This window comes from Mustela putorius, unplaced genomic scaffold, assembly GCF_011764305.1.
Source record: "Mustela putorius furo isolate JIRA1106 unplaced genomic scaffold, ASM1176430v1.1 tig00537248_pilon_pilon_pilon, whole genome shotgun sequence".
NCBI classification, from domain to species: domain Eukaryota; kingdom Metazoa; phylum Chordata; class Mammalia; order Carnivora; family Mustelidae; genus Mustela; species Mustela putorius.
In genome coordinates, this window is record NW_025422387.1 from 13745552 (window position 1) to 13771059 (window position 25508).

A 25508-nucleotide genomic window follows, 5' to 3' on the forward strand; every position below is an offset into this window, starting at 1 on the left:
TGTACTTCTTGGAACCCCCTTTTTGGTGTGTGTCGCATTGCCCACTAGACCATACACCCTGTGTTCCTGGGGCAGGAACTCCCTTCCCTCCCGCTAGATCCGCAGCACAAACACCCCCATGAGCCTTTACTACTGGGAGGGGGTGTTTGCCGGGCAAGGCGGAGTCACACTGCTCAGCCACGGATGGCTCCCTCTGCCTGAAGGATAAAATCAGAGGCCCAGGGGCTGGCATTCGGGGCTTGAGCTTCTCAGAATACAGCCCGAAACATGCATTTACCTCCTCCTGGAGCATACTCACTGCAACCTGCCTCTCTAGACAGACTGGGCCCTCTCTTCCCTTTCCCCAGCTGTATGCCAATATTCACAATACTAAACATGCCTCCCCCTCCATCTTCTACCGGGACAGCCACACACCCCAGGGGACACATGGGGGCCAAGGGCACAGGAACCTCAGGATAAATATATTCTGAGGATCAAACTGCCTCAGGAGAAAGAAATTTAAACCATTGCCCTAAAACAAGCAAGGCTACCTTATGAAGCCAAAGGCAAAAATGCAAATGAATTGTAAGATAAAAAGTGAGGCTTCAAGGAGACTCTCTTTGCACGTGCACTTGGGGACTCTGGAGAACAATTTCCACAAAGCCACCACTGTCCACACATAAAGCCACCCCTGTCCATACCACAAATTTGGCTGTTCTAGTGGCACTGGGAGTGGGGACAGTCACATAGCTCTTTGTACACCCTCGGGCATCCCAAGGCCGGGCAGTGTGGCAGAGGGGAAAGAAGAGGCCCCGGCCGAGTCTCCACCACTCACCAGCCTGGGTGGCAGTTTAACTAGATCATTCTGGGCTTCGGAGAACTCAGAGAACACATGGTGAGGGATCCATGACAAAGCATGCAAAAGCCACTGTGGTGGCTGGGGAGGCCCTCCTCTGCCCTCCCACTGTGACACAGAGGGGACCGCTCAGTAGATAAACCCACATCACTGGTTTTCATCTCCCAGTGGATGGGAGGGGCAGAGGTGGAGCCAGGGACAGTGGCCAGGAATCCTGGGAGCTATGACGGCCCGTCCCTAACTCAGGCCTCCTTGCTGAGCAAACCACTGACCTCACCCCTCCGTGCCTGGGGTTTCTTCCAAGTCCTCCTCAGAGTACATCAGCTGAGCCCAGAAGCCTCCAACTCACTCCCAAGCAAGGACAGAGGCAAGAGAGAAACTGCAGGGCTCCAGCACCCCCCACACCCACACCCACACCCACACCCACACCCACAACGCCAGCTCTCCTGCCTGCCGGGAAGTCACAGCTGTCTGAGAGCCCTGTGGCTTTGAACCTGGAATGGCGACAACAGAAGGAGCTGCCCGAACTCCACAGAAGCTCTCAGCCTCTTAACCTCCAGAGGAGCAAACCCAGGACACAGCAGCCTCTGCTCCTAACACTGAGGCTCCAAACCCAGCAGAGTGCAACAAAGGAACCCAAAGAAAGGGCCACAGGGACAGGAAGAAGCTCAGACGGCGGGGGGGGGGGGGGGGGTGTGCGTAATCCTTACTGGCCTCACAACCCCATCTTACAGATAAGGACAAAGAGGCTCAGAGATGTCTAGTGAGTGTGCTCCACAGGCAAGCGGAGTCCGTGGTGAGGGCAGCTCTTCCTGACTCCAGGAACTCATTCCCGTCCATTCCATGACACCCCAGCAGGAGAGGAGCGATCGCTTCCCGTAGCCATCCCTTGTTCCACCTGTCACCAGAGCAGTCTCTGGAGCCCCTCTTGCAATCCAGAAAGGCTGGCCATGGGGTGCTGCTCCACCGCTGCCCCCTCAGGGGTCCCTTGCTCTTGGTCTCCCTGTTCTCTCCCCCACCCCCTTCCCCACTTCCTCCTCAGTCGCAGGCAGGGTCCTGAGCCATTGCTGAGCCCCACGTGGAGGCCCTCAGAGCTCAAGAACTCAGAGAAGGTGGCAGGGCCACGGTCTAGGCTAACCTGCTGCTGGGCTGACCTGCCTGAGTGTTTTCTAAGTGACATGATACAAGACAGGGCTGGCCCAAGCACTGACCTCTGACCTCATTGTCAGGCAGCCTTCCTACCTGGATGAGAGGGAGATGCCTGGACCATTTGGGGAACACACACAGATTAGTGGCTCCTCAGCCCCCACCAGAAACAGGCAAAGGCAGCATGAGGATCATCAGGAGACAGCTGCTCAGGGCTCCACTGAACTCGCTAGACAGCCAACGGAGGGACGGACAGACATCTGGGCTAAACTCTGCAACCCAAAGTCAACCTAGGTCTTCCTTTAAGATTTTATTTATTTGAGGGGCGCCTGGGTAGCTCACTCAATGAAGCGTCTGCCTTCGGCTCAGGTCATGATCTCAGGGTCCTGGGATCGAGTCCTGCCATCAGGCTTCCCCACTCAGCAGGGAGTCTGCTTCTCCCTCTGCTCCTCCCCCTCCCACGCTCACTCACTCGCACTCTCTCTCTCTCTTTCAAATAAATAAATAAAATATTTAAAATAGATAAATGACAATTTTATTTATTTGAAAGGAAGAGAAGGAGAGTATGTGCAAGTGGGGGAGGGGCAAAGCAAGAGGAAGAGAATCTCAAGCGGACTGTGATGAGCGCTCTGCCTCACGCAGGGCCCAATCCTACCACCCAGAGATCACAATCTGAGCCAAAACCAAGAGTTGGACACCTAATCGACTGAGCCACCCAGGTGCCCCTAGGTCTTCCTTTTACAGACAGGCACACGTCTCACCCGAGCCTAACTCCTCCCAGTAAAAAATGCTGTTCCTTCTGTAAATGCTGTTCCTCCCTCTGTAAATGCTGTTCCCACCTCCCACTAGGGGAAGAGGGGCAGACTGCACTAACACACCAGGGAAACACAAGCCCAAGTTGGGAGCTCGCTTCACGCTGGTTCTCACGCTAGCTCTTAGCTGTCAAGGGTTGCCACTGGCCGGCTAACCCTCACAAACTACTGATGTTCACAAATGATTTGCTTGTAATTTTAGAAAATAAACTGAAGTGGGTTGAAGACTACTCCATGACTATCAGTCCACCCACATGTGCTCGATCTACTTTCTTTATTTTTTTTTTAGATTTTATTTTTTTATTTGACAAAAAGAAAGTGAGCACAAGCAGGGGAAGCAGCAGGCAGAGAGAGAAGGAGAAGTAGCCTCCCTGCTGGGCAGGGAACCAGATGCTGGGCTCTATCCCAGGACCCCGAGATCATCAGAGCCAAAGGCAGACGCTTCACCGACTGAGCCAACCCAGCATCCCTCAATCTGCTTTCTTAAGAGAAAGAGCTGGGCAGGGCACAGAGCTCCAGGCATGGCCTCAAGAAGAAGGACAGGCAGCAGGTGATTCTCATCTGCCCTACGGTCACCTGTCGTGTTTGTCCTGGTGGAACAAAAGTTGGGACCATTCTCTGAGATGGTCAAGAGCTCTGAGAGGAAGGGGAAGATGAGAAAGAGAAAGACGGGACCAGCTGCCCCCATGCTCCCCAGCTGACCCCCAGTGGCACTTTCACTTCTCTAGAGGGCTCATGCTATCCAGCCCTATTCTTCATGGTCTCACAAATTTTGGAAGCCACCCGCTTCGTTCTGGGCAAGACAAAACTCTCCAGAGGCCACTTGGCAGCTGGTGTCACAACTGATGGATGGCACGTCCCAAGTAAGAGGACAGATGGTCTAGGGAGGGCCCATCACACCTACAGAAGCCCTAAGCCCCTCCAGAGCTCCCCACACTCGCAGGTGGCTTGCCTTGGTGGGATGGTGTCCCTCATCTTCAGAGGAAGGACGCCTCCAGCCATTGCCCTGAGGAGGGCAGGACAAACTTCTCTGGAAGCCCAGATCCTTGCCAACTCTCCACATCAGAAAATCCGCCTCATCCTGGACAGGGAGGGAGCAAATGCAGGCCACAGTCCTCCCAGCTTTGGCTAACCAGAGTCACACTGGAAAACCACAATAGAAAAGGCGGCAGGAAAGGCGGACTTCCCAGAAACAAAACGCGTCCAGGGAGACCTCCGGGCTGTCGGCCTCACTGGCAGAGATCACATGCAAGGCCAGAAGGTGCAGAGTAGGACAGGGCAGGCAAGAACCAAAGTAAGACCCTGTAGTCTGCGGGCAAGAAGCCCACCAACCCCAGAGCTGAGATGATGACCAGCAGACACCAAGACTCCGTGGCCCGGGGCTCAGGCGGCAGAGGGTCCCAACGCTCCAGCTCGACTCGGTGTAGCTGGCCTCCCTCCACCAGGCCCCGCTGGTTACACCAGAAGATTGATGGGGAGGAGGGGGAAGTATCCACCTCACTGCTCATTTGGATTTTATTGCAGGAGACACTCTGAGGCCCTGGGAATCCAACCCAGCAGAGCCAGGACAGATGGCAACAGCAGTGCCGGGCCATGATGCCCAGTTTGCTTGGAAGTTGGACTTGAACCACATGGAATGTCTTCTAACAGAAACAATGCTCTGACGACCAGATCTGGGTGACCGTGCAGGGAGACACTTATATCCTTCACTCCCCTGGCCGCCAGGCTCTCCAGTGTTGGCAGGGAACGCCTGCTCACTCTGTGGGGTCACTGGGAAGGCCCGCCTGGGGCGGGGGGGGGGCAGGCCCGCATGACCCAGGAGCATTGAACCCCACCGCTCCTCACTCGTCATGCCCGCTCTGCGCCTGGGAGTGGGCTGTGCCCTGGACGCCCCTCGTCTAAACTTCCCAAGGATAAGTGTGGTGAGAAATCCCGTGCTTCTGCACACGTGTCTGGAAAATTCATGGATGACCTGGCAACCTCTGATCGGAACAAGCCTGCCAGTGAAGGCTGCTGCCTCTCCTGTCTCCGTCTACAACAGAAAGGAAGTGGTCACCAAGCAAGTTAGCAGGCGATCCAACACCACCCTCTCACTGCCCTCTCTCACCCCACTGTTCTTCCTTTTCAAAAGTGGAAGCTTCGGTCTCCACCTACCCTGCCCTGTTGTTCCCCAGACTGTCTTCCTCCATGGGCACTGTCCCTTGGTTGGGGGAGGTTACCTGGAAGCTAAGGGGATGTCTGGCTCTCTCATGTTCTTACTCCAAACTGAGTGGAGGTAGGAAGAGAGTTGAGATGGGTCAAATCTCACAGACTATGAATAATAACTCCAGCTTCCATGTGACAGGGACAAATCTTAAAAACCCAGGCACAAAGAGCAGCCACAGCACTCTCCCCTGGTCCTCCAGGTCCTCTGAGGGAAGGTCTCGGGGGGCCAAGCCACCCTTGGAGCCATGCAGCTCAGTGTGAAAGAACAGAGAAGTGCTACTGGCCTCTAGAGGAGGGAACAGGCACCCGAACTGCTCTGGCCCATGAGAATGGGTTCTCGAGGGCAGATTTCACAGTTCCTTCCTTTCCACACCTCCCTATCTTTCTGGTAAAACAGGCGTCATAAACGGCTAAGGACTGGCCCAGATAAATCTTCCAGGATCTCTTTCAGCAATGAACTTTGATTCTCCTCCTTCCGAGATGAGGGGGATGGGGAGCTCAGGGAGACAACACAGAATACAACAAAGGCCACCAGCCCAGGGCCCGCACGCTGCACCCTGCTCCCCGATGAATGTGGTTATGCTTCTTAAGAAATCGAGTTTGTCTTAAGAAATCGAGAGACTTCACTTGAGAGCCAGGATTTCTGGCTTTCTGGGAGTAGTGAGAAGAGCAAGCAACACTGGTCTGCTCCTGCGGGGCCCCCACTGGCTGCAGCAAGAAACCCCGCTTTCTCCTCTGGCCCACTTCCTCCGTGCACAGCACCTGCCTGGCCTCAGCAGGCAGGTGAGTCTGCAACACAGTATAGTGTGGGGCTTGCTGCTGAACTTCAGTTCAAGTCCCAGCTCTGCCCTTGCTAGCATGGAACCTCTCTGAGCCCAGTTCCCTTTTCTACAGAACAGGCGGAACAACAGCCCCTTACATCATGCGGACTGTGGAATCCCCAAGCCTCACCAGAGCCATTTGGAGGAATAACTCCGAGAATGAACAGAAAGCACATCTGGCGCATCACAAGCACACAGTCCGTACATATCCTTCGTGTCTACCTTGCAGGGGACAGCAGATGACAGATGGGGGCCGAGTGGCTGTCCCGCCCACAAAGCTGACACCCCTGACTGCCCCACCCGAGCAGGTTCGAGAGGCACCCAGCGCTACAAGCCACAAGTGATCACAGGAAGGTGCTCTGAAAGGTGTCAGGCAGGCAGCCCAACTCCCCCACACAGCCCCCCACCCCAGATCCGGCTGTTAATACACCAGGACCGATCACTGCTCTCTGCCAACAAGATCTTGGCTACAAAGCTGACGGGCTTATGCAGGCCCCAACCAGAACTGTGGTCTCTTTCCCTGGCTTCAGAGCCATCCCCGAGTTCAAGGACTTGCCAAGAGGGAGCATCTGGAGTGCCCTGTGCTCAGGGCATGGGGAGCTCAGTGCACAAAGCCAACAGGAGGAAGGCTACTCACTGCTGGTCTACTCCGGAGTCTGGTCCAAAGTCCGAGCTTCCACCCCACGGTGCCATCTGCTCCCAACAATCCAAGCTCTGAGGAAGGAGGCCCGGTATGGGCCAAGGTAGTTCCTGTTGCACACGGCCATCTCAGGGCTCTAACCTCTAACTCGGCCAGAGAGCTCAGCCTTTACAGCAGCACTGACACAAGCCTGCTCCGGACTTACTCCAGGGGCTCTGCGTGTCAGGCATGACAAGTGCTTACCTTCTCTGTGTGGCCTGCACCTCACCCCACACTCCCCCTCCTGCTGACTCAGTTTAGCGCCCCACCTATGGGGCAAAAGGAGTCCTAGGTCCCATTGAAGGGCGAGAGAGGCGGAGAGCCCCCACAGCAGAGGAGCTTAACCTGACCCGGGAGGTCTGAACCTGACGCTTAGAGGAGAACCCTCTAAGGGATGCGCAGACCCCCTGAAATTACACATGGGACATCTTGTTTGTTTGTTTGTTTGTTTGTTTTTTAAGATTTTATTTATTCATTTGACAGACAGAGATCACAAGCAGGCAGAGAGGCAGGCAGAGAGAGAGGAAGGGAAGCAGGCTCCCTGCTGAGCAGAGAGCCGGAGGCAGGGCTCAATCCCAGGACCCTGGGATCATGACCTGAGCCGAAGGCAGAGGCTTCAACCCACTGAGCCACCCAGATGCCCCACATGGGACGTCTTGTGCATGTCCCCATGGCATTACTCCTGGGAGACGGTTCATAATATTCATGGTCCAAAGGGGTGGGGTGAAGGTGAAGCCACTGTGGGAAACAAGGGCCGACAGTGGCCTCTCTGCCCCTGCAACTCAAGTCAGGTCCCTGGAAGACACGTCTGGTTACCCAGGCCTCATCTCTCCTTCAATCCTAAGGGACTGAAATTTCTTCCGGAAGGGGGCTGGGCAGGAGAGGCCCCACTTGGGTATCCAAGACTAACCTTGAAAATGGGTGAGTTCTACATACCTGTCCCACCTGCCTCCTCCAGTCCCTCCATCCTCCCCGCAGGGGCCACCTCATCTTTACCAGTGGTGGCCCCTACGATGTCCATGAACAGGTACTATTCACAGGTGCACGCTGGGGAGACAAAGACCCAGTGTCTGTCCCCAGGCAGCACTAACTAGCGGGAGACCATCAGCATTGGGGCAGGAGAAGGACGGAGGGGCGTCTTCCAGGCAGATGGAGGAGCCGAGGCAGAGGTGAGAAACAGCCTGACAGACAGAGGGGGCCGGAGCTCAGAGTACAAGTCTCGGCTTGGTGGAAGAGGAGTCAAGGACCCAGGGCCTGTTGCGGAGTCTGGCCTTAGAAGGGCAAGCCACGCAAGGCTGTGGGCAGGGAACAGGGAAGGCAGGACCAGGCTTGTATTTTGGATCACTCCGACAGTGAGTGCAGGAGAGAAGGGAGGGAGGGGGCCTCGCCTGGAGGAATGTTCTAGATAAAACTAGGTAAAATCAACAAGACCTGGCAACTGAGCAGCTATGGAGAAAGAGGGAGGAAAAGAGGCGGCCCACATCTGCTTCCTGTGGGAGGGTGGACATGCAACAGATGAGACTGTAGGACGCGAGGGGGAGCAGGAGCAGGGCGAGGGCGAGAAGGAGCACGGAAGGGTCAGCAGCTGAGGACAGGCAGGACACAGGGCCACGGAGCCAGGCTGAGGGACTTGCTTTTCCCTTGGCCACGTCACCTGTGAATCTTGTAGGGGCCCAGAAGGTAGCTATTTAGGAAATGATACAGTATTGCCTCTCCAGCTTGTTCTTCCTTCGAAAACAAGGAGTTCTCCCTGCCGGGCCTTGGGGGAGCTGTAAACTACAGGCAGTCTGCTCGGGGTTCCTCAGAGTGCCCAGGATACTGTGAGCTCCCACTCTTCTGGTGAAGTCTGCCCTGGTATCCAAATACAAAGGTAGCTCCATCCCCTGACAGCCTCCCTCCGGAAGAGGGACCAGGCCAAGTGCATTATCACAGGAACCAGGTCCTTCCTGCCCTGTGAGCACGTGGGCCAGTGGGCCCAGGATTAAATCTCAGGCCCCAAACTCTCAGGGAAATGCCCTTCTGAACTGGACCCCAGCACAGTCAGAGCGCAACATATGCCAGAAGACAGAAGAAGCCCCAGAGATGGCCCGGCCTCGGCTGTCATTCCAAGGCCACCCCAAAAGCTCATCCCACTGAGGAAGCAAAGGACAGTAACTGTCCTGCGCCTTGTAGCTCAGGCTATTCGATTAGCTTGTAAGATCAGCTGGGAGCACACAGGGTACCAAATCATAGCCCCCCACCCCCAAACACACACAAGCCCCCCACCCTCCAGCCCTCTGCACGGACTGTTCCCTGAGCCTAGACCACCGTCTGGTCTTTTCACCACGCTACATCCTTTCGTATCCCTTGAGACTCATCACACTTCAGTCTCCTCTTCTACAACATGAGGATAAAAAAGATCTGCTTTGCCTACCTAAAAAAAAAGGAATGTGTGTTTTTTTATGATGGGGCCCTCTTCTGTAAGACATTCCCAAATCTTATTATGGAATGGTATCTACTTAAAGGATGAAGGTTTGGGCCCTTTATAAATGTCAACATTCCAGTTAAAATAAACACACAACAAAGAGTGAGCTTTGGGTACCATTTCCTCCAGGAAGCCCTCCTCAACCATATTCTCTGCACAGGGTTCAAGGCCCTTCTCCTTTGAGTTCCCAAAGCATCACGAAGTTCCCCTATGAAAGCATGTATCCAACTGCTAAGAGCCATCTGCCTGGGTGTCTGTGTCCCACCAGCCTGTGAGAGCTCAGTGAGGACAAGAAGTGTGTCTTTATTACCCATCTTCACTGCCTCCCATTGAGCAGAGCCTAGAACATAAGAGGAGCTCCGTGGACAGGTGCTAAACCAATGAATGCCCCTGCCAAGCCCTGTGCAGCAAAGATCTGCCCCACCACTCCAGTCTGTGCAGCTTCTAGGCCCCCCGGGAGCACTCACTACATGCAAAGCATGGGAAGGGTGGCGACGCATGCGCACAGGGCCCAAGCCGCTCTATTCTTCTAACCAAAGAAATGTCCCTCTACAGGGATCTAACTGCCACCACCTCCCCAACACAGCACCATGCTCACCCTTTAAAAAAAAAAAAAGAAGAAGAAGAAGAAAGAAAGAAAGAAAGAAGAAAGAAAAAGGAACACTCCACAAGATTTTGTGGCCAGAGCACAGCAGCCTTCTGTGGGTACATAAGGTTTAAACTCACTGTGTGGCCTGTCTAGCTGCCTCTGGGGGGGAGGTGAGGGGGGCGAGTCAGTGAGGTGGGCTGGCTCCCAGAAGGGAGGCACCTGGAGGGGTCTGTGTAACCCAGGCAGAGTCAGATCCTGGGACTAGGTGGCCCTTTCACTTGGTGCTGGAGGAAGAGGAGGAGGGGCGAGCAAGCGACAGGTCAAGAAAGAAAAGGGAGATCCCATCTTGTCACACCTCTTCCCGTGGGGCAGGCGAGGCAGGAGACATAAGCTGGAATGTGAGGATTTCTGAAACGCGTGGCACTGGAACATGTTAGCAACACCAGCCGTGGGCTCGGGAGCCCAGAGTGGCTGGATAGCATCATTGATTCTCATGACCCAGCCGCACAGAAGCCGAACCACAAAGCAGAGCCCAAAAATAGTGACACTCAGGGAAGCTCCACGGGCAGGGAAACTAGCCAGAGAAAGACAAGTTTTTGAAAAGGGAGAGGAAGGGAAGAAAAGAAATGTTCTGCAAACATTTTTTTTATTAATTTCCTTCGATTTTAAAAGGCCCTTTCTACAAAGAAACAGAGAGTACCAGGACATAAATTTGCCTAACAACATAGTGTGAGCTTTACACGTATAGAATATAGATGTAGATGTATGTGTAGAATACAGAATACGTGTAGAAATAAAACTTAGGGCAACTGTAACACAAAGGACAAGAAAGGGAGGAAATGGAAATATACTGTTGTCAGGTCTGACATTGTATGCGAAAGGGTGTCACGTGTGACGGCAGCCTGTGATGAGTTCCACCTGTAAACCAGAGAGCAACCACTAGAAAGCGTAAACCAATGAAGTATGGCTAAAGAGGCCAATGATGGAGAGCCAATGGAATCCTAAAAAATACTCAGCGAGGGGTGCCTGGGTGGCTCAGTCGGTTAAGCCTTCAGCTCAGGTCATGATCCCAGGGTCCTGGGACTGAGGCTCCCTGCTCAGTGGAGCCTGCTTCTCTCTCTGCCTGCCGCTCCCCCTGCTTGTGCTCTCTCTCTGACAAATAAATAGATAAAATCTTAAAAAAAAAAAATACTTGATGAATCCAAAAGAAGGCAGGAAAAGAAGAATAAAGAACAGATGGTATAGAGGCACCTGGCTGGCTCAGTAGGTAGAGAATGTGACTGTTGATCTTGGGGTTGTGAGTTCTAGCCCCAGGTTGGGCACAGAGCTTACACGAAATAAATTAACAAACAAACAGATATATAAATAGAAAACATGGCAAAATGGTAGATTTAAACCTAATCATATGGCACAACCCCCTCAGGAGCTTTGTACCATCAGTTTGCTATTGCTCAATAAACTTGCTTTGCTGCCCACCAGAAAAAAAAAAACAACCAATAAACCCAATCATATTGATAATTATTGCAAATGTCAGAAAAATCTATATAATTATATCAATTAAAAGTAGAGATTATGGGGACGCCTAGGTGGCTCAGTTGGTTGAGCAGCTGCCTTCGGCTCGGGTCATGATCCCGGCATCCTGGGATCGGGTCCCACATCGGGCTCCTTGCTCAGCAGGGAGCCTGCTCCTCCCTCTGTCTCTGCCTGCCATTCTGTCTGCCTGTGCTCGCTCTCTCCCCCCCTCTCTCTCTGATAAATAAATAAAATCTTAAAAAAAAAAAAAAGTAGAGATTATGACTGGATAATTATGACTGGATAAAAATGCAAGATTCCACATATGCTATCTGTGTGAAACACTTTAGGTACAACTAATAGCTCTTACCAGTTTGTGAGGCATGAAACAGTGGAGAAAAATATAACACACTAATACCAAGAAAGTTGGATTGGTTCTGTTACTATCAGATAAGGTAGACTTCCACGCAATAATATCACCAGAGATTTAAAAAAAAAAAAAGACATTTCATAATGATAAAACATTAATGCATCATGAACATTTAACAGTCCTAAGTGCATACATATCTGATAACAGCTTCAAACTAGATGAAAGAAAAATGGACAGAACGGAAAGGAAAAAGGGGATGTCTGGGTGGCTCAGTGGTTAGGCATCTGCTTTCACAACAGGTCATGGTCCCAGAGTCCTGGGATCGAGTACCACATGGAAGGGGGTCCTGGCTCAGCAGTTCTCTGTCTGCCTGCCACGCCCCCGCTTGTGTGTGGTCAGTCTTTCTCTCTCTAAAAATACATACATACACACATACATAAAATCTTAAAAAAAAGAAGAAGAAGAAGAACTGAAAGGAAAAAGAGACAAATCCACAACCGTGCGTGGAGATTTTAACTCTCTAATTGAGAAAGACCAGTCATTGAGAAATAGCCCTTCAAAAGGAAGCCAGAGGAAGACATAAGAGGACATAAGCCAGAAGACATCAGACAATAATCGAAGAGCTGAAAAGCAATAAGACATAGAGCCAACAGAGCGCTGGTCTGAGAAGGAGACCCCAGGCCTTGGCTCTCCGCAGCAAAGCAGCAAAGAGGTGGCCACAGAGCAGGAAAGGATCCTGTTCTTTTGCTGGGTCCACAAGCCTACGCAGAGGGAGGGAGGCACTTCAGCTCACACCACACTCCCAGTGGCTTTCGACAAATTTGATGGGGGTCAGTGTTAACAAACCCCCCTCATGCCACTGGTTGATCACTTTCCCAAGTTACCACACTCCCAAGCACACTGCGATCCACATACACAGGATACACACACATGTACACCAGCCTGACTCCCTTCCTCCTTCCCCTCTAGTGGCCCTCAGTGGCATCACTGAGTGGGAATCAAATGGAGTCCAGGGGTGCAGGGTGGCTCAGTCAGTTAAGCCTCCAACTCTCGGTTTAGGCTCTGGTCATGATCTCATGGTTGGGAGATCCAGCCCCAGGTCAGGCTCAGTCCCGGGTCTGGCTCCGTGCCCAGCGTGGACTCTGCTTAAGATTCTCTCTCCCTCCCCCTGTGCCCCTCCTGCTCATTGCTCTCTCTCTCAAATAAATAAATCTTGGGGAAAAAAGAAAGGAAGAAAGAAAGGAAGGAAGGTAGGTGGGTCTAATCAAAGGGGCTGGATGGGACACAGTGGGCTAAAGCCACCTCCAGATTCCAACCCTGACTCCTCTACCAGGTACCAAGAGTTCCCCTCAGGCAAATCCCTTACCCTCACTATGCTTTAGCATTGGCATCGACAAGATTATCTACTTCAGGGGCGCCTGGGTGGCTCAGTGGGTTAAGCCTCTGCCTTTGGTTCAGGTCATGATCTCAGGATCCTGGGATCGAGCCCCGAGTCAGGCTCTCTGCTCAGTGGGGAGCCTGCTTCCCCTTCTCTCTCTGCCTGCTCTGCCTACTTGTGATCTCTCTCTCTTCAAATAAATAAATAAAATCTTAAAAATAAAAAAAGGAATATCTACTTCATAGGGTTGTTATGAAGGGAAAAAATAATTTAAGTAAGGCACTTAGAACAATGTCTAGCATACGGTAAATGTTACAGTAATGGTGGCATAATGGTGGAAATTATTAAATTATGTAAATATATATGCACTGAGATTTTACAGAATGCACTAAAATATTTACTGTGGTTCTCTGATTAGATCTGTGAGTTTTCACCATTTCCTTCTTCGTGCATCTCTGTAGCTTTTTTTTTTAAAGTAGGTTCCACACCCAACCTGGGGCTCAAACTCACAACCCTGAGATCAAGGGTCACATGCTTTATTGACTGAGCCATCCAGGCAACCCTGTAGTTTTCAAAATTTTCTACAATGAACATGTATAACATTGATAATCAAGAAAAAGACAGCTCAATATTAAAAGTAAAAATGGTGGGGGGGCGCCTGGGTGGCTCAGTGGGTTAAGCCACTGCCTTCAGCTCAGGTCATGATCTCAGGGTCCTTGGATCGAGCCCCGAATCGGGCTCTCTGCTCAGCGGGGAGCCTGCTTCCTCCTCTCTCTCTGCCTGCCTCTCTGCCTGCTTGTGATCTCTCTCTGTCAAATAAATAAAATCTTTAAAAAATAAATAAATAGGGGCGCCTGGGTTGCTCAGTTGGTTGGACGACTGCCTTCGGCTCAGGTCATGATCCTGGAGTCCCAGGATCGAGTCCCACATCGGGCTCCCAACTCCATGGGGAGTCTGCTTCTCCCTCTGACCTTCTCCTCGCTCATGTTCTCTCTCACTGTCTCTCTCTCAAATAAATAAATAAAATCTTTTTAAAAAATTAAAAATTAAAATAATAAATAATAAATAAATAAATAAATAATAAAAGTAAAAATGGGGCACCCGGGGGTCTCTGTTGGTTAAGAAGCTAACTCTTGATTTCCTCTCAGGTCATGAGCTCAGGGTTGTAGGACTGAGCCTGTGTGGAACTCTGCCCTGGGCGTGGACCCTGTTAAAATTCTCTCTCTCCCTCTGCCCTTCCCCCACCCCGCTTACACACTCTTGCCCCAAAATATGTTGTCTCCCTCTTTCTTCTCTCAAAAAAAAAAAGATAACATGAATATGATTATAGTCCTTTTATTAGGCTTTTACAACAATAGAGAAAAATAAATTTTAAAAGCAATGAACAGACATAAGCCAAAAAGAACTGAAAACGGGTATGCAAATAAAAATCTGAACATACACGGTCGTAGCAGGACTAGTCACAACAGCCAAAATACGGAAACCACCCAAACGTCCATCCATTGACAAATGAATAAACAAAATTCGGTATATCCATATAATGTACTATTCAGTCATAAAAAAAGAATGAAGTGGGCGCCTGGGTGGCTCAGTGGGTTAAAGCCTCTGCCTTCAGCTCAGGTCATGATCCTGGGGTCCTGGGATCAAGCCCCACATCGGGTTCCCTGCTCAGCGGAAAGTCTGCTTCTCCCTCTCCCACCCCCCCAACCCCGCTTGTGTTCCCTCTCTGTGTGTGTCTATCAACTAAACAAATAAAATCTTAAAAAAAGAAAAGAAAGTCTCAAAACTTGTGCAACTGCCGTCTTTGATAAAAGTCCAATATATAAATTGATAAAAAGCGCATTACTCTGAGGAAGGTGGTAGGCTGGAGAGCCCCAAACCCACACCATAGGGGATATCCTGAGACTTCTTCGAGCTCTGTCAGTGCAGGGAGCCATCCAAGGAAGACTGGATGGGTCCAGAACCACAGAGAAGGGAGTGCTGACTCATCACACCCAAGAGAAAGTTCTGAGAACAAATCGCACAGGCAGGAGCAGGGGAGAAGAGGAAAGGCAGAGCAGAGATGACGTCCAAGCCAGAGATGGCAAAAGGAGCTGCTACCAGCAACACCATCAAGAGTGACCAGCAAACCCAGGGTCCTGGGGGACAGATGGACGGTGACACCCCTGGCCCCCATGCCTCTGAATGAAGTCAGGCAGACAACAGCTGTCTCCAGGTCAGTGTTCCTGCTGCTCTAGAGGCACAAACAGGATGTTTGGAAGCAAATGACCACAAGTGACCACAGGAAGCTGTGACAACCGCCTCCAGGTGACACTTCTCTTCTTTCCCCAGCTTATTTCCGGTGTGGCTGCCTCAGGCAGGCAAAATGACTTCAAGTACTGACTTCCAAAGAGAGAAAAGGGGCAGAAATTCTTAGAAAGTTCAGGCTATCTGAGAGAAGAGGCTATCTGAGCTGATGAGGCGGGGTGGAAATATGGCCAACCCGCTACCCAGCAGCTCACCCGAAGGGTGCACCTAGGCTGACTCTACTGAGGAAGGCAGAAGAAGCCACAGTCTACTCACGGGACCAAGACAGCCAAGGTGTGACCAAGCAAGCCCAGCTGGGTAGCCACATCGGGTCTCTGAGGCATGGCCTCTCCTTCAAGCCCACCCCAGAAGAACCACCGTGACCTGGCTGTCCTGGAGTTCAGCAGTGATAAAAAAAAAAACCACCCTAGTGGGGTAGCCAGGCCAGGAGTCTAGGGGCGGGGAATGGCAAATCCAGAGGAAGCCAAGTGCAGACTAAAGGACGCTCCCATTCCACCTAAGGAAGAGGAATGTTCCCGGAAACAGAGAACAAGGAAAAGCCTGGCCAGGACTCTCTGAGCCACTTCTACCTCCCCAAGGGGTTCAGGGCTGACTTAACACTTGATCTTAACCAAAAGGCCGAGAAGCAATCAGGGCTGACCTAACAGATCCACTGCCCTGAAAAACGCCCAGAGGCAAGCAGGGCAGCCCAGCCACTGGACCAGCTTCTTGCTATTAGCTGGGCTCACTCAATGGACAAAAACCTCAGTTTATGATCCATAAAACCAAAACCTCCCCTTTCTTTACTGCTACTAGGAGCCTCAGTAACCTAGACCCATCCCATGAGGCTTTAGAGATGTCACGGGCATCCTTCATGGCTTCCTTGACCGGTGAAAGGCCTCTTAGTTCTGGGAGAAGTCCAGTGCTAGACCAGAAATGGATCCCAGGACCACTCTCTGTGGCAGCTCTCAAATATAGTGTTAAATGAGCAATCAGTATAAACCAAGCCACAGAATGACCTCCTTAACCAGCCACTTCCTTATCAAAGCCACCAAAGAAGCTCTGGGGCAATGTAAGGTCTTATAACCAAAACCCAATTTCACACCACCAGCACAAGGGGACAACCATTTCACCTGCAGAGCTGCGCCCCCAAGCCCTCTTTACCCACTGTCCTCTTTACCTACTACTATTCAACGCTGAAAAAAAATTTTAAAAATAACAATTAAAATTTAAAAATAAACAAATGTTTGCCACCAAGGCCGCAGCAAACACAGGCAGCAGACTGGTGAAGTGGAGAGTTGACAGAGAAGGCCAAGGCCATCGCTTCTTGGCCTTTTGGCCAAGATCAACTGTAAAGGGGTGCCTGGGTGGCTCAGTGGGTTAAAGCCTCTGCTTTCGGCTCAGGTCATGATCCTGGGTTCCTGGGATCAAGCCCCATATCGGGCTCTCTGCTCCTCGGAGAGCCTGCTTCCTCCTCTCGCTCCCTCCCTGCCTCTCTTGCCTACGTGTGACCTCTGTCTGTCAAATAAATAAATAAATAAATCTTTTAAAAAAAAAAAAAAAAGATCAACTATAAAGAAGGCCAAGGCCCCAAGCAAAGTCTAAATTATTCCAAGGAAGAATGATAATAACAACCGTCACCACTTACTGAGTACTTTTTTTTTTTTTAAGATGGACTTATTTATTTATTTGAGAGTGAGAGAGAGTCAGGGAAAATCTCAAACAGATTCCCCGCTGAGCATGGAGCCTGACGCAGAGCTCAATCCCATGACCCCCGAGACCACGACCTGAGCCAAAAGCAAAAGCCAGACACTTGACGGAGCCACCCGGGCGCCCTGGCCCCCTTGTTGAGTACTTTTAAGCACTTCAAGAAGTGTGCCTCTTTCACCGAGGCTAAGGGTGTAAAGTGACCTGCCGAGGTCACACGTTAAAGCAAGTGGCAGCAACGATACAGACCCAGGAGGGCTGAGGTCAGAGGCTATGTTCCATCCGAGGGACTATGCGACCTCCCCTCCAACCTAGAACGCAGCAGTCCCTTGCTCGGATTCTCTAGCAGAGAAAGAGCTTTGCTGGAGGTCTAGCATCACAGTGGGTGTCTGCAGTTCATATCCATTTAATCATCAACCACCATCAAATATTTATTAAGCAACTGCAGAGAACCGAGGTGAACTTGGCACTGAGAGATGCTTGAAAGGCAGATAAGATCCCTGTCTTCAAGGGGCCTACAAGGCAGAGGGGAGACAAAAGGAAAGATGCCCAATTTACCTTAGATCTGCGAAGTTATACAGAAGTGAGAGGGTGAAGAGGTTGGTTGGTTTGAACCAGAAAGAAGCCTGCTCAAGGTAGGAGCTGCACAGATCTTAAAGGAGGAGGGGGAGGGGAGACAGGTATGGAGGCCGTTTTCCGCAACTTGGACAAAGATCCAGCCTCTAGGCGAAACTAAGTGCTTGGAGTGGTCAGAAATCATATCTAACGCAGAGAATGAAACTTGGGAAAGCCCCTAGATGGGACGCCAGGCTGGCTCAGTCAGTGGAGTATGCGATACCTGGCTCTCAGGGTTGTGAGTTTGAGCCTCATATTGGGTGTAAAGATACCCTTTTTTTTTTTTTTAAGATTTTATTTATTTATTTGACACAGAGAGAAAGAGAGAGAGAAAGAGATCACAAGTAGGCAGAGAGGCAGGCAGAGAGAGGAGGAAGCAGGCTCCCTGCTGAGCAGAGAGCCTATTGTGGGGCTCGATCCCAGGACCCCAAGATCATGACCTGAGCCAAAGGCAGAGGCTTAACCCACTGAGCCACCCAGGCACCTCTACTTTTTTATAAATAAATAAATAAATAAAATCTTTAAAATCTTAAAAGAAAAGAAGCCCCCTAGATTTAGCAAGTGTGTATTTGCCATAAACCTGGGGCAGAAAGAGAGTATTCGAAGAACCTCCCCAAGCAAGCTCACTGCAGGCGAAGGAGAAGACCAGTGAGAGGACTGGAGCTGCTGAGGCCAAGCCCGTGGTGCCTTGGAGGACAGGCATCTGGTGCAGCCAAACGAGATTCCTTCAAAGAGACAACATACGGATTTTTATGTGTAACTCTTAATGGTTTCAATGTTGGCAACCATAGTCAGTTAAGGGCACCAACTCCCTGAGAAGTAGAAAATCTACATGTAACTTCTTTTTTTTTTTAATAATGTCAACATTTTAATAAGTGGCTTGTGTCAGTCAGTTATGAAAATCCACATACAACTTGAGTCCCCCAAAATGTAGCGGCTAATAGCTTGCTGCTGACCAGAAGCCTTACTGATAATAGAAGTAGTCGATGAAAACATATTTTGCATATATTTATAATTTATACACTTATTTTATATACTACATACTATATACTCTTACAACAGAGTAAACTAAAGAAAATAAAATGTTAGGGAAATCATAAGGAGGAGAAAGTGCATTGATAGAACTATTCTACATTTATTTAAAAAAAAACACACACATTTAAGTGGACCCACATAGTTCAAACCATGTTGTTTAAGGATCCAATGGTAATCTGGAATATTTTTAAATACTATGAAGGCCAAGTGACACAGGTCTTCAGGCCAAATCCAACCTGTGGTTCCAGTATGAAGAACCAAAAAAAGAATGGGTTTGGTGCCAGGGGACCTAAGGTGACGCTCTCGGGTCAAGCTCTTGCATCAGGGTCTGGGTGACACTGGGTGTGTCCCTAAGCCCCTGGAGCTGCAGTTCAGCTTCCTCATCTGCAAAATGGGGAAAACTAGCACCCACTCTCCAAAGGACTGTGGTCAGAATCTTATCAACAATGATGAAGCACACGAAAACGTTGCCTAAATCTCGAAGTGTTGAGCAAAGGCCCATGATGTCACACACGACAAGAGAAGACAGGGGACAATCACAGAGAAAGCAGACAATGCCTGAGGCCGCAAAGAGAGAGTGAAGAGGAAATGAGCTGGGTCTTTGCTGGCGTGCAGGCCGGAAGAATCTGGACAATAGAATCCACGTCAGGGGTGGAAATATAAATTTAGGAGTTGCCAGCACACGAGTGAAAAAAGAGGTCACGCAAGTAGAAAAACTGACCTAGGCACCTAGGAGCAAAACAGGGAGCCAGCAGAGATCTTGAGAAAAACACAGTGGTGGGCCCCCACAAAGGGATTCGAGAAGGAAGTGGGGAAGGAAGTGGGGAGGGGGGTGTCTATAGAAGCAGATCTCAAGGGAGGGAGGGGGAAATATGTCCGCTAAAGAGCGTATTCTTAGCAAAACAGAGAACATGAAAGAAGGACCCAGGCTGTGTTAACAACAGAAAAGACGAAGAAGTTAGAAGGGACCGTGGGTAAAGAGAGCGAGCCAGAAGATAAAGGGACAGATGGCCACGTCAGGTGTACGATGATGGGGTATGTGAGGAGGAAGGGTACAGGGCTCACAGAAGGTGATGAGGGGAAGAGACACGTGGGGTGAGGGGGACAGCTGCGGGGGGTCTCTCTGCTGGTGCCGGGCGCTCCCACAGCCCTCGTCTCCTGCAGGTCCCAAGGACACCAGAGGCAGGTTGCAGGTCCATCCATGCTTTCAACAGGATTCTTCTCTCGTAAGCTCATGCTTACACCCTGCTTTCAACGGGACTGTTCTCCTATCCAGAGCAAGGCCCAGGTCTCCATGGCTTATTCAAAGCGATACACGGACTGCTGTCCAGAGGCGTCTCAGCAGCCTGAGGATCCATGAGCAAACCAGAGAAGAGCTCCCCAGAGCCTTCCGCCCACCTCCACGCTCACCCAGGGCTCTACTATTCAAAACAGCTGCAAATGTGCGCCCTGCTCTCCCCAACAAGAAAACAGAACAGAACATGGCTGTCTCTGCCAAGTGAGTTCTGAATAAGCTGCATTCCATTTCATTAAAACAATTACCTGAGTCCCAGCCAAGAATTACATACAGCTTCCTCACAGCACCGCCCCTCCCCCCCCCTTAAAACACACATCGTGCTGCGTTTCCAACAGGCAGAGAAAGGCCATGACACACCACTCTGAGCCCCCACTAGGAAGATCCCCTGGGCTAGAGCAAGTGGCCAGCCTCTGCGTCCATGCATGCCGACAGGCACGCATGGGTCTCAAAGGAGACCCTCGAGTGAAGGGCTCCCCTTACAAGAGCCTGACGGCTGCCCCAAATGTTCCTGGTAGGCACCGGGACCTCCAAGCCAAGGGGGCGACTGGTGCCAGAATCCAGCCATTTCTCCCAAACAGACGGGAGGGCCAAGTGGCCCAAGCTTTGAGTCAGCACAAAACAAGAGAAGAGGGACCCAGGAGTGGGGATTCCAGGAGAGGGGTCCTGAAGGCTGGAGAACTGAACGGCCAGACCCTGGGCCAGACCCTGGGCCACCAGCAAGAGCCCAGGGGCCACTCTGGCCCACACTGCCCACAGGCTAGTGGTGTTCTTTTGGCCACAGATAAGAGGTTTATGATGTGAGGCAAATGGCATTTCATCCCCTCCCCCAGGCTCCAGCTGCCCAGAGGCTAGTCTTTTGTAAGCCTTGCTCCGCATCCCACCCAAGCAACCCTCTCCAAACTCTGACCAGAGCCCAGCGTCTCCCTTGCCCTGTGTCTCCCTTGCCCGTCCGGGGTCTGATTAATGTCACCACACCCAAAATAACCCCGGGGGCTGCCTTCACGCTGTGGAAACTCTCTGTCTCTGGCTGGCCCTGTCCTTTTTACTGCATGGGTCACTGTGGTTGTGTGCCCCCGCCCCCCAACTGACAGTGACCAGTCCCGATCATCCCAGGCCTGCTTGGCTCCTGTCGCCCCCCCCACCCCGGTCTTTCCTCCAGGGCCGCAGTGTCCCAGCAGGCCGAGGGGCACAGACAGACACTTAGGTTCACTCCCGGCTGAATAAGCCTGAGCCCACTATGGCATAAACCATGATCTACTTTTTTTCCAACTTTTGATCATGAAAGTGTCTAAACAGACAGAGGAGTTGAAAGACCATTTCAATGAGCACACACATACCCTCTGCCTAGACTCAGTCATTAACATTTTGCCATTTTGTATAAACAGACACATGTGCTTGAAGGCTTTCTCTCTCTCTATATATATACATATGTGTGTGTATGCACATATATATATATATATATATATATATACCTCCTTTTTTTACTGTATCATTTCAAACCGAGATGCAGACATCACATTTTACTCTGAAATACTTCTAACATGCACCTAACAATGACAATGTTCACCCGTAAGACCACAATACCACAATCACACAAGAAATAAGCATTAAAAGGCCATCTTTAAGGGAAAACTTGGCCACTGGGGGCTCTGCTGGGCCTGGCCAACCACATGTTCTGCCTGCCACTGGCCTAGCGTCCAAGGTCTCCCTGGAGAGGCCAGCCCTGAGTCTCATGGGTTAGGCAATCAATTCGTTAGCTGGAAGACTTTATCAGGACGTGAATGCACGCTTCAGGCCAGATGTGAGACTCCCAACAGGCCCCCAAATGAAAAGGCAAAGTAGACCTGGGGGCTGGGGAGGCTCTGGGCCTATCCCGGGTGAGGAGACAATTCCTAGAACACCCTTTTTATCAGGAGCTTTGTCAAGGTTTCTGGGAATACTCAGCTCCCCCCAATTCTCTCTCTCCCTCTCTCCCTCACAGAGGACACTCTCAATTCTCCACCTCAAAGTTTTCATCTACTTCCTCCTCTGGAAATGGGCCGGCTCCAACTGGCAGCAAGTCCAAACACCTGAATGAAGACAGGAGCATGTCTGTGTGGGTCAGGGGCACAGAGGGCGTGATGCCAACCAGGCCTGGAAGAGGCCTGCCTTCGGCTCAGGTCATGATCCCAGGGTCCTGGGATCGAGCCCCGCATCAGGCTTTCTGTTCAGCTCTCTCTCTGCCTACTTGTGATCTCTGTCTGTCAAATAAATAAACAAAATCTTTAAAAAAAAAAAAAAGAAGAAGAAGAAGAAGAAGAAGAGGGACCTCAGAGGACTACCCTCTGTCCCAAGGGGAACAGGTGACTGGAGAGGAGGTGACAGGGATGGGAGAGCACTGAGCAGGAGACCCTGTCACAAGTGTCCAGCAGCCCATCCCAAGAAAGATTGAAGGAAAGGGAAGAAGCCCAGAGAACAGGAAGAGGATGGATGGGGGAGATCAGAGATTTGAGGCTGTGGGGAGGGGACAGGAAAGATTTTTATCATCCTAGAAATGGAAAACAATCAAACCAACAGGCAAGCAAGATCCGATCCAGTATCATGAACAGAGGTATAAGGACAGTCACAAGCCCGACTCTCATTTAAACCCCAGCCCTACCACTCACTGGTAAACAGAATTTGGGTCAGGGGGCTAACCCTCTCTGTGCCTCAGTTTCACCATCTGTAAAATGGACAGCAGTAATAATAACAGAACCTGTGCCTCCTATGGCCATTACAGGTCAGTGAAACAATGCATGTAAAGTGCCCGGCACAGTGCCCGTACACAGTAAGTGCTTAATAAACACTCTGGGAAAGAGCTCTACAGCTGTTTGTTATTATTACTGAAAGGACCAACACTAGGACAACCCAAGGAAGAGCTGCAATGAGGTGAAGGTGGGAGGAGTTTTTCAACTCTCTCCTTCTGGAACAAGGCAAAGGCCCAAGGAAGCCTTGGAGGGTCAGCACACTCCATGCAAGACGGATTATATGGGGGAGAGGCACTGCTCGGTACCCCGGCAGTAACTCTGACCTTCTGAGGGCCCCTCCAGCCAACGACCCACCCAGCCTCCCAGGGCACGGCCATTGCTGGGGAAGCTGGAGGGAATACCGTGAGGCTCCCTTGGAAGACCTCCAGTCCACAGCGGCAGGGATATGGCCCCAGCAACCCGAACCTCTCCACCCTGGCTGGGGCTGCCCAGGCAGCAGACAGCTTGGCACCACGGCAAGCACCACGGCAAGCACACCTGCTTAAGAATCAAACACCCCGGGGTTCGGAGCCCAGCTCTGGAACTCACTAGTGCACAGCCCAGGAGGAGACCCGGCCCTGCCGCGGAACACAGCATCACTCCCTGGGGCTGCCTCTGCTGCGGGCCCGGCAGCTGGGTGCCCTGACCCCAGCCCAACACACAGAGGCACCACAGACAGGCAAGCCCAAAGTCCAGACTTTCCATGGAAACAGGGAGGCTCCATAGCCCGGAATGCCCCAGGCAACTCCCCTGCCCCCCTAGTACACCCCCTAAGGACAATGAGGCACTGTATTTCAGAGGGTCAAGACTGCTGAGAAGCTGAAAGAAGACATGTCCAGATTCTAGCAGCAACTGGGCATTGCCAACAGCTGGCTGTTCCCTCTGCAAGAGAAAGGAAGGCAAAGCCATCAAGGTCTGAACTGCACCCGCCCTCTGCCATAGAGGCCATTTATTCAGGATGGCCCCCACGGCCCAAATTTTGAAGGTGACTAGCAGAATTTGGGTCAGGGGGCTAACCCTCAGTCAGCAGGCCCGGGGCTCACCACCCCTCCCAGTTAGTTACCTCACCCAGCACTTAACCTTGTTCTGGTTTAGATGGCCAGATCTGGAATGGGATAGGTCTGGGTTCCAACCCCAGCTTAGCCCAGTGAACTCCCAGAGGCTCGTTTCCCCATCCGTAAAGCGGAGATAAAAACCACCCTCTCTCCAAAGTGTCAGTGATCATAGCCCGAAGTGCTGAGTCCGATGCCTGTCTCCCACCAAGCACACGTGACCATTACTGGGCCGCAGCTGTGGTCACAGCCCCCCAGAAGCACTAGGAACATGAGCAAGAGGAGAGCGAGGAGCTGGGTCCGAAACCGTAATCAGACTGCATCTCAGTGTTGTGGGAACTCTGTCCAGGAAAATCCAGCCAGAACTCAACAGAGCGAACTCCGGGCCAAACCAGCATCTAAACAGTAATGGGAAAAGCCACCAGCAGCCACCCCGTAGCACAGAGAGGAGAGAACACACAGGGAAGGGCAGTGTTTATGTTTTTCTGCCCAAAGAGCTATAAATTTGTAACTTATTAAACAGCACATGGTGTGTCTGTCACTAGCCGCTATGGGGAGGGAAGAGTTCCCCAACGTTCAAGACCAAAAAAAAACAAAGTCACAGCAGAGACTCTGCCCCCTCTAGCCTTGCCACAGGACACACCATAAACTCTCCCCTGTTCCAGGGACCAGGAGGCTCACAGCTGAGAGCACTCTCAGGAGAAAAATAAAAACAAGAGGCCTGGCCTTTGTGTCCACCCTAACTAAGGAAAACAGCTGACGGGCGGTGCGTGGAAGCAGCCATCCAGACAGCTGATGCGGCCGGAGCACAGAGGCAAATTCCTCTCCCCTTTCTGCTCACCCCACTGCTCCCACCCCAGGGGCTCCGGGGCAGCCAGGCGTGGGAGCTTAGGCGGAGGAAGTCAGGCAGCCTGGAACAACTGGGGAGTGTGTGCTGAAAGGTCACAGAAGTTACAGGTGGCAGCCGCCACTCCCTGTGACCCCTCCTTCATGCGCTGCTCACCCCTTCCTCAGGAAGAAAGGCCTCTTGGGACCCAGGAACTGCAGATCTAAGAGCCAAGGACTGCGATTCTAGTCATGATTTGGTCATTCCATGGCAGTGCAACCTGGGGCAAGTCAATGAACCTCTCTCAGTCTGTTTTCTCTATTTGTAAAAAGCAAACAGGAATGACAGCCGGAGCCCTAAGTAAGGGGCACTTACAAAGGGCTGCTGTGAGCGAGGACGGAGACAAGCTGAGGTACAGCAAGCACTCCGTAAACAGCAGATTTTAGTTCCTGCAGGCCCCTCTGCCAGTATACACTTTCCCCAAGACTCACCAGGTTTCCTGGCCCTAAATGGAAGCCTGTCAGAGGACAGGAATTCTGGACTCCAAGAGTACACTCTACAAAACTCTCTCAGACCTTCAAACAGTACTGTGTGGAAGGGATGTTGAAGAGCAACAGAAACACATCGGCATTTTAGAAACTGTAACTCTGCTCCCTGGTTCCTGCTGGGAAAGCATCGAGACTTTCAGGTACTGATTCAAAAAATAATCCCCCACTCTCCTTTCAGCTTATTTTTTTATGTGAACAAAATACCTGCCTGGAGGCCATGCCAACCTCGAATGTGTTGGAAAAATGGGTGCCAAGCCTGACCCAAAGGCAGAACTATGCTTGGCAGCCATCGCACCCTGCACAACAGGCAGGACTATGCACCATTCCCAGCACCAGGATCTCTCTCGGCGGCGGTGCCCTGATCTTTTTCAAAAGGAAGCTGGGGGTCCTCTTCCCTGTCTCTTTGAAAGTCCAGAGCCTACAGATAGCCAGTCTTAACTTAGTGCCCTGTGTGGTTGGGGGCGGCCACTCAGGGCCGTCTGATGAATCTACTCCTCAGAGCCTGGGACAGAGAAAGCATCAGTGGTCACACAAGCCACCCACAGTACAGAGGAAGACAAGGCTCC

The 25508-nt window shown here is 51.3% G+C and overlaps 1 protein-coding gene across 4 annotated transcripts in view; it reads right to left on the minus strand.

The window, feature by feature from the left end:
* PXN (paxillin) overlaps positions 1-25508 on the minus strand; it is a 46008-nt gene that overhangs the window by 19127 nt on the left and 1373 nt on the right. The window lies entirely within an intron of this gene.